The sequence below is a fragment of the Cebus imitator genome, unplaced genomic scaffold (genome assembly GCF_001604975.1).
Source record: "Cebus imitator isolate Cc_AM_T3 unplaced genomic scaffold, Cebus_imitator-1.0 Scaffold369, whole genome shotgun sequence".
NCBI classification, from domain to species: Eukaryota; Metazoa; Chordata; class Mammalia; order Primates; family Cebidae; genus Cebus; species Cebus imitator.
In genome coordinates, this window is record NW_016107684.1 from 1431449 (window position 1) to 1447954 (window position 16506).

Sequence of the window (16506 nt, forward strand, 5' to 3'; positions counted from 1 at the left end):
TTAACTGAATTATTCTCTAAGATCCACTTACACTTTAATATTCTATAATGCTCAGCTTATTTCACTTCAGCCACCTATTCTTTCCTTTAGTAACATTAGCTTGTAACTTTATGTCACTGTGACTTATTTAGGAAACAAAGATGAATAGATGAATAAGGCAATTTGCACTCTCAAGGAATCCATCAATTTGACTAGACACATCGTTTTTGGTAATAGCAAGGAATTTTTTCACAGAGCATAGAAGTTACATGCCCATGAGACAATAAAAATATTAAATCATACATTCCTGCCATCTCTTGCCTCTCTACATTGTATATTCTAACCACACCAGTCATCAAGACAAGCCACCTGCCTCCATGAAGCCATTCCTTTGCAAAGCCACTTTAGTCTTCCTTTCCTTAGGTCTCTACCTAATATAAAGTTTCCTTTAACTTTCACTACAAAATATAATTTGCTTTCTTCTTTCCTTTCTTACCTGTTCAGTATCATATTGCACTTGTCATATACTCTCTTGAATAATTGTGTATGCGTGTTAATTTTCCCACTGAATTAAGAGATCTGAAAGGGCAAGGGCTTTGTCTGTTTTATTTTTTATACTCAAAGCCCAACAGACTATAAAATAATTTAATTGTATTATAGTAAAGTGAGGATTGTCAACGATGGGAAAATTTCTGAAAACAGTGATGTTGAAAATCAAAGTTTGAATTATTGTCAATGAAATAAAGAAAAATAATTAACATTTACATGTATTTTAAAGAGCTTCCAGGCTTAATATTTGTTCCTAATGTGAAAGAGCATAATCTTGCCTTAAACATAAAAAAGATTCATATTTATAATAAACTATGGGTCAATATTCTAATCACAGATTCTAGAGAAAACAGTCCAGTTTTCAAGATGCAACCACTATAACTCATTCCTAAAAATTATTTTCAGTTATTTCAAGGAACAATAAAGAAAAATGCATGGCAAATAAAGCAAAAACAAAGCAGACAGAAATGCCAAATATGTACTTGTCAAATATCAACTGTTATTTTAAGTTCCAAAATTTAAAAATCCTATTTTCAAAAATTTATAACATTATAGGAGACAAGAATAAATCATGCCCTGAGAATTGCTTTTACAAAGAATATCTTCTTTGCAGTCTTTTTTATTATACAATAATAGATTAGATTTTTGTAACAATTATGAAGGTTTTACAAAATATTTTTAAAAAATGAAAATTGTTCCACATCTTNCCTATACACAGCTACAATAATTTCTTTTATAAATCTTTAAACTCTATGATTCCTAATCTCTTCTCTCTTTCTTTGATGAAGTTCTATTGACTTTATATTATGTCTGTATTACATTCAATAGATTAGAGTTAAGATGCTTTAAATATTACATCTCATGGTTTTGCTAAAGCCAAGTACATCTTTGGAAAGAGTAAATATAATGTGTCTCATATAAATCAAATTAGAACTCACAGAGTCAATTTCTACCCGTATATTCGCAAAGATATCTCATACTGTTATTCAGAATTTGTCTGAGTAAAGAGATAAGCCTTTTCACCTTCTGGTAATTACTTGAGACTTAAAGAGTGACAGGCAATTCAAATCAGCTTTGATGATGTTAAATTATTTCCTAGGTCAATATCATGTATCATGTGTTATTATTTCACCTCTGAGTTAGATCAAACAATTTTACGGTGAATATCCTGCAAGCATTTACATTTTCTGACAAAATATAAAGCACTTATATCGTAGTACTTTTTGTCTCAAATGTTAAATAACAAATTCTGATACATTTGAACCTTCAAAATTCTTGTGAAAAAACTATTTTGTGAATTAGAAAGTACTATGCCATTTTACTATGACATAGCTTTTGTTCCTGAAGAAATTTCTTTATTCTATTTTTTAAGAATGTCTAATAACTATTGAAGACTTCCGCACATGCTTGACAGATATATGGAGGTATATCAGAAAATAATGAGGTAACTCCTGCCCTCCAGAAGTTTTTATTTATTTGGAGGTATTACTAACACATGCATATCTAGAAAAGCCTTAACCCAAGAAAAACAAAAATGACAGCTTACGCGTAAAACATACCAGGTATTCATCTACTCCTCAGCAACTTACTGGCCCTATTTTGTAGAGAAGACCCTAAAGCACTGAGAGGTGAAACCATTTACCAGGGTGCTATTGCTGGGCAGTGCAGTCGGATTTAGCCCAGGTGTACGTTACCGTATACGCCTGCTAAAACAAATTAGGGGGTGGATGGAGTGAGGGTGTTATACCAGTGTTCCTAGGGTGAAAAAAAGGTAAGAAAAGAGTTCTCAGGACACTTTAATGTGCAATTATGTGCAGCAATGCTTTTAAATGACAATAACATATGCTCTATTTTTCAATCATGCTTTAAATTGTAAGCCTGGTTGAATGGAATCAGGAGAAAAAATTACAAAGCCTGTGATTAAGACCACAGAATTAGTCTTAAAATCAAATAGACTAAAAGTTTAAAAGGAAAAAAAAAAAAACACACACACACAAGAGAAAAATGTTTTTGTAAACGATCAGACTCTTGAGCATAACACCAAAACCACAAAATGTTTTAGAGCCATGACTTCCTAAAAATATAAAGCTTATCAGCATTATCACTCAAGTCAGGAAAAGATACTGCAAATGTGGATAATAAAGACTTTCTGGATTAATTTATAAATAGTTAGAGGAATCAGTTAGAAAAAATGAAATATCCAAACAGAAAAGGTGAACCAATGACCTGGAACTTGTAACTGCTACACAAACTGAGAGAGAAAGAGATGGGAGAAGAGAGGGAGGGAAGGAGGGAATAGAAGGGAGGAAGGGAGAGAGAGAGAGAGCAAGTTAATATAGGGACAAAAGTCAGTCTTCAGTAACCAATAACAAGATGAAACAATTTTTACAGAAGTTATAATATAGCAAAGTAATAGAAGAATCAAATTATCACATAGCAGAATGTAGTAGAGACATGCAAACTGCAAAAGAATGCCACATAAAGCAGTAACATATTTGTGTTGTTAACGTGCATATTAAATCCTATAAGTGAGATAAAATATGATATAAATGTTACATATCCTCTTTGAGAAAGGAAAAAGTGAAATAAAAAGAATGTCTTTTAATTCAGGGAAACTTTCTTAATGAAATAGCAGATGTAAAGAAAAATAACTCTTATCTAGCAATTTTTAGAAATTCAAGTAACCATGTTATAAATCACTTATCTTCACTGTTCATTACAACTAGAGAATATAGAGTATTTGCCACCAAGGGAACCAAAGAAAGAAGCTATTTCTTAACAAAAATACCCTTAAAGTTGAGATAGCAATACTGTTAAAGGTAGATTATATATGCTGTTTGCTAGCCATTCTGTGGAAAAAAAATAAGCACATTCATGTTGTAAAATTATTTTCTCTCCCACCTAAAATGTAAATTTTGTTTTCAACACAAGTTTAGTATGTATTTAGATAATTATGTGGTATGATAAAAGCAAAGCTAAGAGATATCATTGGTTCAGAAACTATTTATTTTAATCATTTCAGGTATATCTGTACCTACAAAGAATTATCTAGAAAAAATTAGCCTTTTGTTCTTCTAAAATCAAAAAAATGCAACAACCGTTTTACTTGAGTAAAACAAGAGCAAGCCTCTGAGAGCTTCTAAACCTAAATATAATAAACCTATTTGGAGCTTTATGTATTCTTAGACATTATTTTTGTCAATGTATAACTGTTCATTAGCAGTAAATATAATATGAAATGCACAATTAAACACTTTTGATTAAATAGTCTTTTATATCTTAACTACTCTGAATTATATTTCAGGATTGTGGTAGAAGTAATAATATGTGTTCATTACACAATTTCCTATTTCTCAGAAATAGGAAAACTACAATTGCTGACCTCTCTTAAAGACAGTTTCAGGACCATGTAACTGGAATTCTGGTCAATGGAGTGTAGAGTAGATATTGACCTTAAAATCATTCCATTTGCTTCTCAGCCCTCCTCCTTTCCTTGGAACCTTAGAAGCCATGTGTTCCAGATGGTGGAGCTACAGTGAAAAAAGCTAGATACCTAGGCCACTCCTTGAAGAAGATCCCATCAAAAAAAGCTGCCTTTTCCACATCACTAATATCACTAAAGAAGAGATCTTTGTTTTGTTAAACCACTGTAATATTGGACTTTTGCAAAACATAGTCTAACTTGTTCTAATAGAGGACTGCACTATTAAGTTTATTAACTAATCAAAATATTAATCAGTAGCTTAAAACCACAATTCTTAAATATGAACATGATCAATAATAATGGAAATGGCTCAAGTGATGATTCACTGTCCTCAAAACCAAAAGAATGAAGTCTACATAAGTGCAATACAAATGATTTTACTTTTAACAGTTGAGTAGTAGAGTATGGAAAACTAACCATTTATATAATTTGGGGCATTTTCTGTGTTGAAAGCGAAGAAAACTTCCTGCATTCTAAAAATCTTTACATCTTCCTTAGAATATCTGAATTATAGGCATTCTCAATTATAATGATTTTTTAAATTTAAGAACATGATTTTTCACAGAAACAAGGTCATGCCAGCTACTCACATTTACTTATTTGGATACCACCACCATATTTTTTTGTTATTTTCACTTACTCTTTGCAGTGTTAAGTCAATTTATACCAATTCACATTATGATGATATATTTTCTGGTTGATATAAAAATAAATACATAACTATCATAATACAAATTTTCATACACAACTTCAAACTAATCTTGTTACTGCCAGCAATATAAATATTCCTGTTAGGGGCCACTCTATAATAAAGGATGGTAGGTTCCTAGGTAATCAAACTGCACCCTCCCCTACCCCAAATAGCATCATGTTTGTTAAAACACTATTTTATCAGCTAAAGATATTGAATTATTAATTGCATTTCAGCCCCCCAGCTCATCCACTTCCATTTTTATCTCATAATAAGACTTCCTAGTTTTTTGTCTAAAGGTTTTTGGCCTGGAGAAAAGCAGAAACAGTCTGAAATCTCTTTGATCTTAACTCATGGGATATCCTGGAGAGGAATGTAAGATCAATGAGGTGTGTAGAAGTATTCCCCAGTAGTGATGGAAGAGGTCTGTGAGCCAAACAAGGCTATGGTAGCAACGAGGAAGGTGACCAGATTTTGGAGAGATGACTGCTGGGTGTACTGGAGGCTGCATCACAGGCATGAGAGCTCCCAACTGCACTCAGCTTCTTATGTACCTAGGGCTACATCGAGTCAGCAGTGATCTATGAGATCCAGGAAAAGGCTGGTACTCCCAGTGGAAGAGATGACACATAGCAGGAGGGTGCTGACTGGGGACAGAAACCACACTTGTGGATATAAAGACACCAGAAACTTTGCAATTACGGTTTGGATATGGGGAGGGGATACAAGTAATGCCAAGATTGAGGGTAAATTTGCTGTTAGAAAAAAAAAATGGTAGAAAGGGGCCAGAAAGTTGGAATTTAGTTGATTTAGAGAAAAATCTTAAGTGTGATGTTCTTTACATACCCAGCTTCTGGGCTACAATCCATGCTTTCTATACCAGCAAAAGTATATTACTAGAGCCTAAACATTTTTAGCAGCGTTTTTCTAAGCGAACTATAAGTTTTGCTTAAAGATGGTAGTAATAGATTTCTCCAACCCAAGTTTTAATATAAATCTCTCTTGCCCTCCCTACACACTCACACACACACACACACACACACACACACACAAATTGAATACTCCTTGATGCACATACCAATGCCCTGTGATGCTCTTTCTTCTAATTTCACACACTCTAGGTCCCTCTCAGTAATAAAGAAACACATCTCTTTGAGAAACACATCCAATACCTTACCTAAAGAGGACTGAATCTCCCAACAAAGGAAACATTAACTTCATGTCATTTCTAGCTATGGATTATTTATGATGCTCTGTAAGATAAACATCAGAAATATTTTTTGATTGCATGGCTTTGTCCATTAATTTAATTACTTTTTAAAGGTATCAAGAAACAGCTGCCTTGTGCTTTTCCAAGTCTACTCTCTGTTAAGGAACTCAGTGTTGACAACACAGTTACATTGATTAATGTGGTACTAAGGCATACAAAATATGATCTTTCTAGAGGTTCAATTATTGCCTTTGTAAGAGAGAACTAATATTATCAACTATTCTGAGGTTATGTTTGAATAACAAAGAAATTACTCAGTGTTTGTTAACATTAGTTTAGAAATTTTAACACTCAACAAGTTCTGTTTATTCTTCTAAAGCATCATACTCCATTCTACTAGTCATTTTTATAAACCTTGTAGGGTTTGAAGTTTGGATAATGTGAGGGAATTATTGAGTTTCCCCACAAAAAATACATCTAAAATTCTATTGAGAACTGTTACCTAGAGCTTTTTCTGCTTTTGTAAAAGGATACCCATGCATTGGCATGGCATCTCCAGAGTATGTCCAATTTTTATTCATCCAGACTCCCTAAATGATCTTCCTCAAAATGCAAACTACTGAATTAATACAAAGCATATATTGCTAAATAAGAAAAAGAAATGCATTTCATATGAGCTACCAAATTAAAATTTAATAAAAAATGGAAAACTAACTCTCCCTTGAAATGAACTTCTCAAAAGGTCATGAGTTGTTTTTTGTTTTTTTGGTTTTTTTGTTTTTCTACTAGAGGTCTTCAAACACTAAATTGAAACCATAATGCACAGTTGCCCTGCCGCCAACCCCTCACCACTAGTCACTCAGTGTTCCTTCACTTACGATCTTTACCAGAGCCCAGTAAGCCGTCCATAGGGATGGAGAATATGAGATTAAAATGAATAAGAAAATAAAGACGAATAGGGTAAAGTTTGACAATGAGGCTTTATTTCCCTGTAATTACAGCTTTAAGCTGTTAGTTGAGAAAATTTAATAAAATGCTAAGGTTTCCTATTATGTTTCATTCCGAACAGTAAAGCACCTTAATAGCTTGCCAATCCATGACTGACCAATAATTCAATAGCAGAGATTTGTGTATGTGTGTGGAAAGATATTTTCCTATACATTTTATAAAGAAAATCAAACTGGATATCACTCTGAGTTTATCATTATGCCATAAGGGAAAAAGGAAGTAAATCTTTCATTAGTAATTCTATTACTGAAATATGTTTAGGTATAAATGTTTGGACTCTTTTTTAATTACTATGACTAAGCAAAGATCTCAATACAACCAAGATTTAATATTTTTCTAGAAATTGGTTGGTATTCAGTAAAGAAATCAAAATTCATTTAACAGTATAGCTTTTGAGAAGTATTCAATCATGCTAGAAAACTCAGCTTTCCATTAATTTCCTATTGTTCTTAAATTCTCTGTTAAGAGAAACAGCTTTTGTTGCTGCAAAACAAACCAAAGATATAAATAAATATAAATAAATAATAGCACCCAGTAAGAAATCTGTGCTTAGTGAAATAACAGACAAATAGAGTGCAAATGTGTAGCCATCTGGAGAATAAGAAAATCAAAAGTAATAAGCAGCATTGGGAATTTATTACAAAGAAATTATGCCAACAGCTTCTTACAGCAGTTTTCTATGGAAATGTTCAAATTAGCGGGTAAAGAAATACATTTTATACTACATATTTGGACCCTACTGATATCATTTTATACATGATTTCATGGCATAATATTTGCTAAGTAATCTAAATTAGCTTGACTATAAATGCTTTCATACTGATCTATCACACCACACTCAGTCCCCATGAATGACACAGTTTGATGGAACTGTCTAGAACCAAAGGTTGTGACACTGGGCTGTCTGAGACATTGTGTTTCAGAGAAATTAATAAATCTGAAGGCAACTAAGATATCAGGAAGATACAAAACAGAAGGTAGAAAGGAAAGAAGATAATGAAAACTATATAGGTCAAAGAAACAAGCAAAAGTTAATCCTCATCATACTTCAGGATAGATATATATTTCACATGGGGATCTGAAATTATTCCCATCATCATAAGATTCATTTTGACAATTCTAACTCTCATCTCCTACTTCAGAATCTAGATGTAGGAGGAGGAAGAGGGGAAAATATTTAAAATGTTCTTTCCCCAGTGTCTTCATCAATTTTCAAATTTTCTACTAATTTTCAATATTTTAGAAATCAAATTCCATTATCAGGTGACATTTTCCTGCTACAACTTCAAATGCAGAAATCGTTATTTTATTTGTCTTTGAATCCACAGTGCCTGGCAAATATTATGTGCTCAAAAATATTTCTTCTACTTTCTATTTTTTTGAACTATGAATAAGATACCTCTGTAGAATTTTAAAGTACTAATGAAGCAGAAAAAACTAGCTTTAATTTATTCCACTTAAGAGCTAATCAAATTTTTTTAAAAGAGCAATTTGGGGGCCGATTTTCTTAAAGCTATGCTGTTCTCTATCATAGCCACTAGCCATTTTAAATTTAAAAATTAAAAATAGAGTTCTGTGGCTACACTACCCACCTTCAAGTACTCAATAGTCACATGTAGCTATAGGCTACTGCATTATAGCACAGTTCTATGATTGCAGAAAAGTCTTTTAGACACTGTTGTTTTAGAATGTAAGCACCGCATCCTCAGTTCCCATGCGTATTTTCTAAATTCTATGATAATTTATTCATTCAAAAAACGTATTCAATATATATTATATGCTTGGCATGAAAGATGCCAGAATAAATAAGGCCCTTTTCTGACTACTTCAAATCTTTTGTAGGAACGTATCAGTCAACAGACAGTAACAATATATAGAGAGAGTCAAGTGCTATGCCATGTAGGGCTTACTGGAGAAGATCATAATTAGAGGCAAAAATTGAACAAGAAGAAGACTACTGAAGTGATCATGGTAAACATTATTTATTATTATTATTATATTTATAACAATATAATAAGCTACAGGAAGTAGAAATGAAAAGGAGGAAAAGGAATCAAATGCTATTTAAGAGACAGAAACAGTGTGATTTGATGATAAATTAAATGAAGTAACAGAGAAAGAGGGATCTAGCATGACTTCCATATCTCTGACCATTATCCAAAATCAGATCTGTGTGAGGAAAACCAGGTAGCATAGAGGAGAGAGGACCACTGAAACTTCACATATGGGTGCCTTTTAATGATGATGGTATATGTGTGCCCAATATTCATGAGAAGTTTTGAGACTGGAAACAGAGTTTTGGGGATTATGATTATAGAACTATAGTTGGATCAGATCACTAACAACAGCAACAAAGAAAAGGAACTTTGACATTAAAGTCAAGAATAATTAACCTTAACAATTTCTACAGAAATTGAAGAAACAAGTCCATGGTATAATAGTAAACAAGAGAAAGGAGTTTCAATATGGAGTTAAGTTTCCAAAAAGTCACATAAGACAAAGGCTAGAAAAATGGAAACAGGTCCATTTCATCTAGCAGTAGGTCCTGGATGACCTTAACACCAGCATTTCCCATAAATGAAAGGAGCAGAGTTTAGGTAACAAGATGTCCGGGATAGGAAGAATCACGATGATGAAAGACATGTATACACCACTCTTTCTAGGACTTGAGCAGATATGAGCTAGAAAGAGCTAGACATGAAGTGAAATGTGTAGATGCAAAGGAGGAGGCTATTTGTTTTCTGGTTTTAATGTGGAAAAGACTTGAACATTTATTGCTGTGTCCATAAGCTATGCATATAATAGGTTCGTCTTAGCTGGTTTGGATTGATTGCAGTTTATCTCCAGAGCTACTGACCCTTGGCCAATGCTGTAGAATGTATTAACTAAAGATAAATGATGTTTTGTAACCATGGATCCATGAATTGTTTCAAAGCAAGATGTATCAGCCTGCCAGCACTGTTTAGTAATAATAATTGAATTTATAATTACACCTAATTTAAGTGGAGCCTGGGGGAGGAAGACATTGAAAGTAAAGTCTGGTAACATAGCTAGAATATGTCTATATGAAAAGCTTATCATAAGAGATCTCCACTGTGATCAGATTTGGGTCTCCTGCCACAAAAGTGTTTCACATGCACACCAGTAGTGGTTACAGACTGGCACAAGCTAAGAGCACCTGTGTGACCCAGATGTGGGAGAACAAAGAAACCTGTGCTTGGGATCTCTGGACCTTTATTCATGCATATTTTTCATGTGTTGTTTCTGTGCTATGCCATATTCTTTGCCTGTAATAAAGTTGTTCTGGGAGTACAAACCAAGCAATTGGAGTTTCCTAAGCAATGGAACACTTAAGGTGATTAAAGTGTAATTACCTCTGGCTAACATAACTTCACTAGCAAAAATGCTTAGTTTTTCGGCCTCTCAAAGAATTTGTCATAAGTGTAATTTTTAAGCTCAACAATTACAGCTTATGAGGATAATTATTACCTCAAAGAAAATAAATTTAACTAATAAAGTCTCATTTACACAAAAAAAAACATTTTTAATGAAAAAAAATTGTCTAGTTTGTCCATGAAACAACTTACCATCAGTACAGGGATGTTCAAATAACTAATTTTCATGAAAACTATACCTTGTTGGCTATGTTCTTTTACTGTCCCTTCCACCATATCATCACCCCTCCACCTGTGCTATTTTATTTAACACGTCCAGGTATCATATCCAGTTCATTAGTTTGTGGTTAAATCCAAAGGTTTTCCAGCATCTAAGGGTAGCCTGAATCCCTTTGGTTCATATCGAAGGTCTTTTAATTACCTTTGTTCACACAAACATTCAAAGTACCCAGAAAGGGAGGCCAGATGATAATATTCGTAGGTATAAATGAACATAAAATGGACATATCATGATTAAAGTAGGATATTATCATGCAGTTTAATAAAAAGCCAATGAACGTGGCTTTTCAATCAATCAGATGTAGAATTCAGTTCCTTATGGGCCCCCTTATTGACCCTGGGAAAGGTACTTAGTGTATTTGAGATTCAGTCTTTTGCTGTAGAAAATGGTGAAGATAACAATACTTCACAGTGTTATTTTGAGGGTTAAAATAAGATCATGTGTATAGAATATTTAGTCCACTCACCAGCATATAATAACCACTTAATAAATGGTAATAATTTAAATTCAATGAACTAGGGTTCATTATCAAATTACATGACCATAAATACAATGCATGCAAATATCAGTTTTCTAATATGAGGATAAGTTTAAATTTACCTACTGAAATTTTATGAGCATTGACTGTAATATATAAAGGAACAATGGCTAGACCACACATGAAAATAAAGCTCTAATCCACACATCTGCATCAACCAGTCCGGAAAGCCAAACCGTAACTTTCACAGTAATCAGCCTGGAATAGTCAGGATTTTGTTGATGACTGCCAGCTTTCCCAATTATTGCCCCTGGTTCCAACTTAAGACCAACCAGAGTAAGTCAAATAAGATCCTCAGATCAGTCACATAAAATCCTGCTTCTAGTTAGCCCTCCTTCAGCATCCCCATGTCAACAACCTCCAATCAAAACATAACTGAAGCTTTATAGCTTCCCCACTCCCCTGTCTGCCTATGAGTATCTGTCTAAGGCAAGTGATGGTGGCTGACTCCCTTCCTATAGCAAGATCTGAATAAATAGCCCCTGCTTGTTTGAATGTGAGTGGTCTTCTTCTATTTCAGCAGCATTATAAACGAAGTTAAAAGCTCAACATCAATTTAAAAATGCAATATACAGCATAAACACACACACATATGGCATGCACACACACACAGTTAGTGTTATTGTGCAGAAAACAGACATGAAGTTACCATGGCCATTAGGGCTCACACACATGCAACCATCTGCTTGTAGATATACTAATTTTCTACCAGTATACAACCCAGATGCTTATAAAATAATCATTCCAATTCTCTCCCTATATCATTACCTCAATACAAATTCTTTAGCTACTTTAAATATTCCAGTTGCTTAACTTTTCTGCTTATCCCTGCTCATTCCCCATACATCATCTTCCTTTCCATTTTTTCTGTACTCCAGAGTCCAGCATTTTAGCAGCCAATATTCTCATTAATCTCATTAATTTTCAGTCCCATAAACCTAGATAAATTCTGGGTAGACAAATATGGCTCCCCCCTCCTCGTGCAAGAAATTCTCTTTCCTAGAGGGCTCCTCTCTTTTGTGAAATTGTTTTCCCACTCCATCCACATAGTCTGACATTGCTGTCAATCGTAGTAACGTTATCCCCAACATAAATGCTCTTGGGACAGGCAAGTTGAACCAACTGGGGTCAAGAAGAATCCATCGAGTGTTTCTAGATTTTTTTTTTAGGTGCAAGTTTGGAAATTTATGAGTACAGTGCTCTTGGAAATCATGGTTCTAGACTGGTGGAATAAGCCTGTGTGAGAATGAAGTCCATATTCTAATGGTAAAAGAAAGAAGAATATCTGCAGTTATCCCATTCACTGCTATGGAATATAGAAAAATTCTGAGGATGTGGTAACAAGTTAGTTGAGTCTGAGGTTATGTTGAATCTGAAGTGAGAGCAGGAGAGGAAAGTCTGGGTTGTGGATAAAAGTTCTGGGAGCAATCCCAAGGGACCCCATCCAGGGATAGTGGGTAGACTAACAATCAAACTCGTATTTTTGATAGTTCTGGAAATTAGTCAGATATAGTTTATAATAAAACCTTTATGACTACAACAATTAAGTGAGAAGTATTATGTATCCAAGATAGAAATGCACTAATTTCTGTTTGAATGTCTAAATAACAATTCAACATAAACAGCTGAAAATCCTCTGGTTCTTGGATGTGTCTTGCAATAGCCATGTCTCTGAGTTCTTAAACTTGTTAAGGGTTATTCTAAAACCTATTACTATAGCAGGACCAAGAAACAATATTTTGGGGAGATCTCAAGAATGCTGTATTTAGGTCAAGATGCCCACAGCAATACACAACACATTATCCAATGATAAATAGGAGTGATAAGCTACCAGGTCAATTCACAAATATTTATTGAGCAGTGGATGAATGTCAAGAAAACAATAATAGAAACTGCTTTTAATTGGCAATCGGGAGATCTTTATATTCCTGAGTTTGAAGTTGCTGGATCAGACTTTGGTCAAATCATAAATCAGCTGTGAACATCACTTTTCTCACCTTTAAAGGGGAGGTGTTGAAGTGGATCATCTTATTTGGGGTGCTTTAAATTCTCAGCCTCTCCTCTAGGAAGCTGTTCAGTATTTGACTTGATTGAGCAGGCACTTGAAAAATGAAATATCAAGAGAAGAAATCAATAACGGTTCAAAGGAATAATACATGAGCCACCACAAGGCGGCCTTATAAGCAAAATAAAAGGTGGAAATAATTATTTTAAAGGAGTAAGACGCTAGAGACGCAGTTACAAACAAGATGAAGTTCCTCTAGGCGGCCAGCGGAGGGAGACTCTGCTTCCCCTCCCAAGGCAGTGCGGACTGGGGGACTGGGGGACTGGGGGACTGGGGGACTGGGGGACTGGGGGGACTTGGGGGGACTGGGGGACTGGTGTTGGAGGATGAGGGGACTGGAGGACAGGGGAAGAGGCGGACAGAGGGACTGGGGCTGGAGGAATGGGGTATTATGGGACTGGGGGATTGGGGAATCGTTTTCAAACAGGCGGGGGCCCAGGACACGCGGGGGCCAGGACTCCCCGCTGCCTCCGGAAAGGGTGACAAAGCGACTGTAACCCCCTCAGGGCAGCTGGTAAACCTCCTCTGGTCCTCCGTGGGAGCCGCACAGGCAGGCCGCCAGGGGGAGTGGGCGCCACCCGGCAGCTCCCCGGGGCCGAGGGGCCAGCGCTTCAGACTCACCGGCTCTGTGTGTGTCCCCGTGCGTCACCCCAAGCCGCGCAGCCCATCCCGCCCGCTGCGGCGCAGGCCCCAGGTCGGTTACCCGGTGTCCAGGCAACCTCTGGGGAGGCGGCAGCCGGCGTGGGGAACGGGCGGCTGCTGCTCTGGGACCTCCTGGTTCAAGCGCCCTTGGCCCCCAACTCCCCGCGTTTCCGAGCTCCAGCCCCCCCGCCCCGCTCAGCCGACTTGCCAGCTCAACTCCTTTTCCTCTTTACTGGAGAGGGAGGGAGTGGAGACAAGTCAACGCCCTTTCCTACGACACTGAGGTTAGAATGAGAGGGGATCACAGACCGCCCACCTTCGCGAGGACCGCAGGGCCTCTAAGCCTTTCTTGCCACTTGGAACGATAAACCCAGGACTCCATGCGATAACCACACATGGTTTGGTTGTTACTTCTAAGGTGACTTCGGTATTGAGAATCCTAAACAAACTGTTAAGGAGGAAAGGATAGCTTTTCTTAGTGTCTGAGGGTTGAAGTGGGGAAAATGACGAAGTCAAGCCTTTTGTCTAAGGGTCTGTTTCTTTCAAAAACAAAATTTTGAAGCATCGATCCTTCTGACAGAATACTAAGTGATAGGCCAGGTGCAGTGGCATGTCCTGTCCCAGGACTTTGGGAGGCCGAGGCAGGAGCATACCTTGAGCCCAGCGGTTAGAGGTTGCAGTGAGCCAGGATCGCCGCCACTGCACTCCAGCCTGATCGACAGACAGACAGACAGACGGCACAAAATATATCACCTAAATTTTGTTCCTTCATCTGTGAATATGCACTGTGAACTGAAATAGGCTTCAGAGAAAGACATCTGTGCCTTATACTATTCTCACCGTCTTCTTGAATGAAAACAAACACTGGACTATAAACTGAAGATGGTTAAATAGGATGAGAATAAAGATACACATTCTCATCCAGAGAAATCATTTTTCCAGGCAACACTGGGAATTGCCTGCCAAGGTTAAATCAGCAAAGTCTATTACTTTAAGAGGCAATTTAATTAATAATCCTTTCTAAGAGGGGAAAACCAACAAGTCCATACCTGTAATAGGATCCTTTCAGCCAAAGATGGAAAAAAGGAAGCCAGAACTAGCAAACTGGTGGAAGGTCTTAATCTTAAATTAACATATGCAAAAGCAGAGCTCTTTTTGTAATTAAAAAATGGATTCCAGAATGCACTCCACTTTCCCATCTCCGTCCATTAATTATTAAACTTTGGCTTGTTCTCAATACAATGTTAAATTATAAACCAAATTAATCATTTGCATGCCAGTAAATATACATTCATGAGGGTTCACAATATCTGAATGTGCATATTAAAACAATACCCAGATTTTTCTCATAAAATAAACGTTTACCTACTAGAAATCTCATTCTTAACAAGTTTCTCTTAATTAATTAGGACTCATTGATAATTGCTAAACCCCTATTGTGGCAGGCAGAATTCTAAAATGGACCCCAAGGACCCTACCCCTGCTTAACACACCCCCATAATCCTCAGGATTTAAATATGGTGGATTTTATTTTCCTGATTAGTTTGTTACATGACACAATTGAGTTGAAAAAGGGAGATTATCCAGGATGGGTTGGCCTTGATTGGGTAAACTCTTAAAAGGGACTGACCTCTTCCTGGAGTCAAAGATTTGAAGCATCATAGGGATTTATCAAAGGGATATTATCTATTATCAGCTTTGAAGACTGACAAGACCTTATGGCAAGGAAGGCAGGCAGCCTCTAGCAGCTGACAATCACACAGTTGACAGCAAGCAAAGGAATGGGGACCTCAGTCTTACAACTGCAAGGAACTGAATTCTACAAATAATCTCAATGTTCTTGGAAGAGAACACTGGACTCCAAATGGGAAAATGTGCTAGCCGGGCACAGTGGCTTATGCTTGTAATCCCAGCACTTTGGGAGGCCAAGGCAGATGCATAACTTGAGGCCAGGAGTTCAAGACCAGCTGGCGAACATATTCAGCCCTACCAAAGATACAAAAAATTAGCCAGGTATGATGGCACGCACCTGTGGTCCCAGCTACTCGGGAGGCTGAGGTAGGAGGATCGCTTGAGCTTGGGAGGCAGAGGTTGCAGTGAGTCGAGATTGTACCACTGCACTCCAGCCTGAGCAACAGAGCAATACCCTATCTACAAAAAGACTATGTCCTGCCATCACCTTGATTTCAGCCTCATGGGACCCTGAGCAGACAACCTAGGCAACCTCACTTGGACTTCTTACTTAGACAACTTTGAGGCTAATAAATGGACATTGTTTAAACTGCTAGAATTATAGTAATTTGTTACACAGCCAAAAAAAAGAAGCTAATACACATATTAACTTCACATAAACAAAAGTAGGTATTTTAAAATAAAAAATATTGGAGTATCTCAATAAGCCCAATGCAGGATTATAGCAGAAACCCAAATAGAACAGATATCGAACACTGCAAAATAAAATCAATATCAGACTTATCATCATAAACAAGAACCTAGTAGGAATAGGGTTTAGGATATGCTACCCTAAAATTTTGTAAGTTGAAGAAATTTTAGAAAATTGCAGAAGCAGAAAGGTCACTCTGACCTTCTTCTCCATCGACCTTTCTGGAAGAAGGTCATAAAACCTGAGAAGGATTTTCTGACCTTCCCCAGGCTCAGGTCATAA

At 36.4% G+C, this 16506-nt stretch overlaps 1 protein-coding gene across 1 annotated transcript in view; it reads right to left on the reverse strand.

Annotated features, from left to right (window-relative positions):
- The window catches only part of CCDC178 (coiled-coil domain containing 178), a 477354-nt gene extending 464124 nt beyond the window's left edge, over window positions 1-13230 (reverse strand). Inside the window, exon 1 of the mRNA XM_017507137.2 lies at window positions 13132-13230. The gene's annotated coding sequence lies outside the window, so the exon portion shown is untranslated. The remainder of the gene's footprint in view (window positions 1-13131) is intronic.
- Between the last annotated feature and the right edge of the window lie 3276 nt (window positions 13231-16506).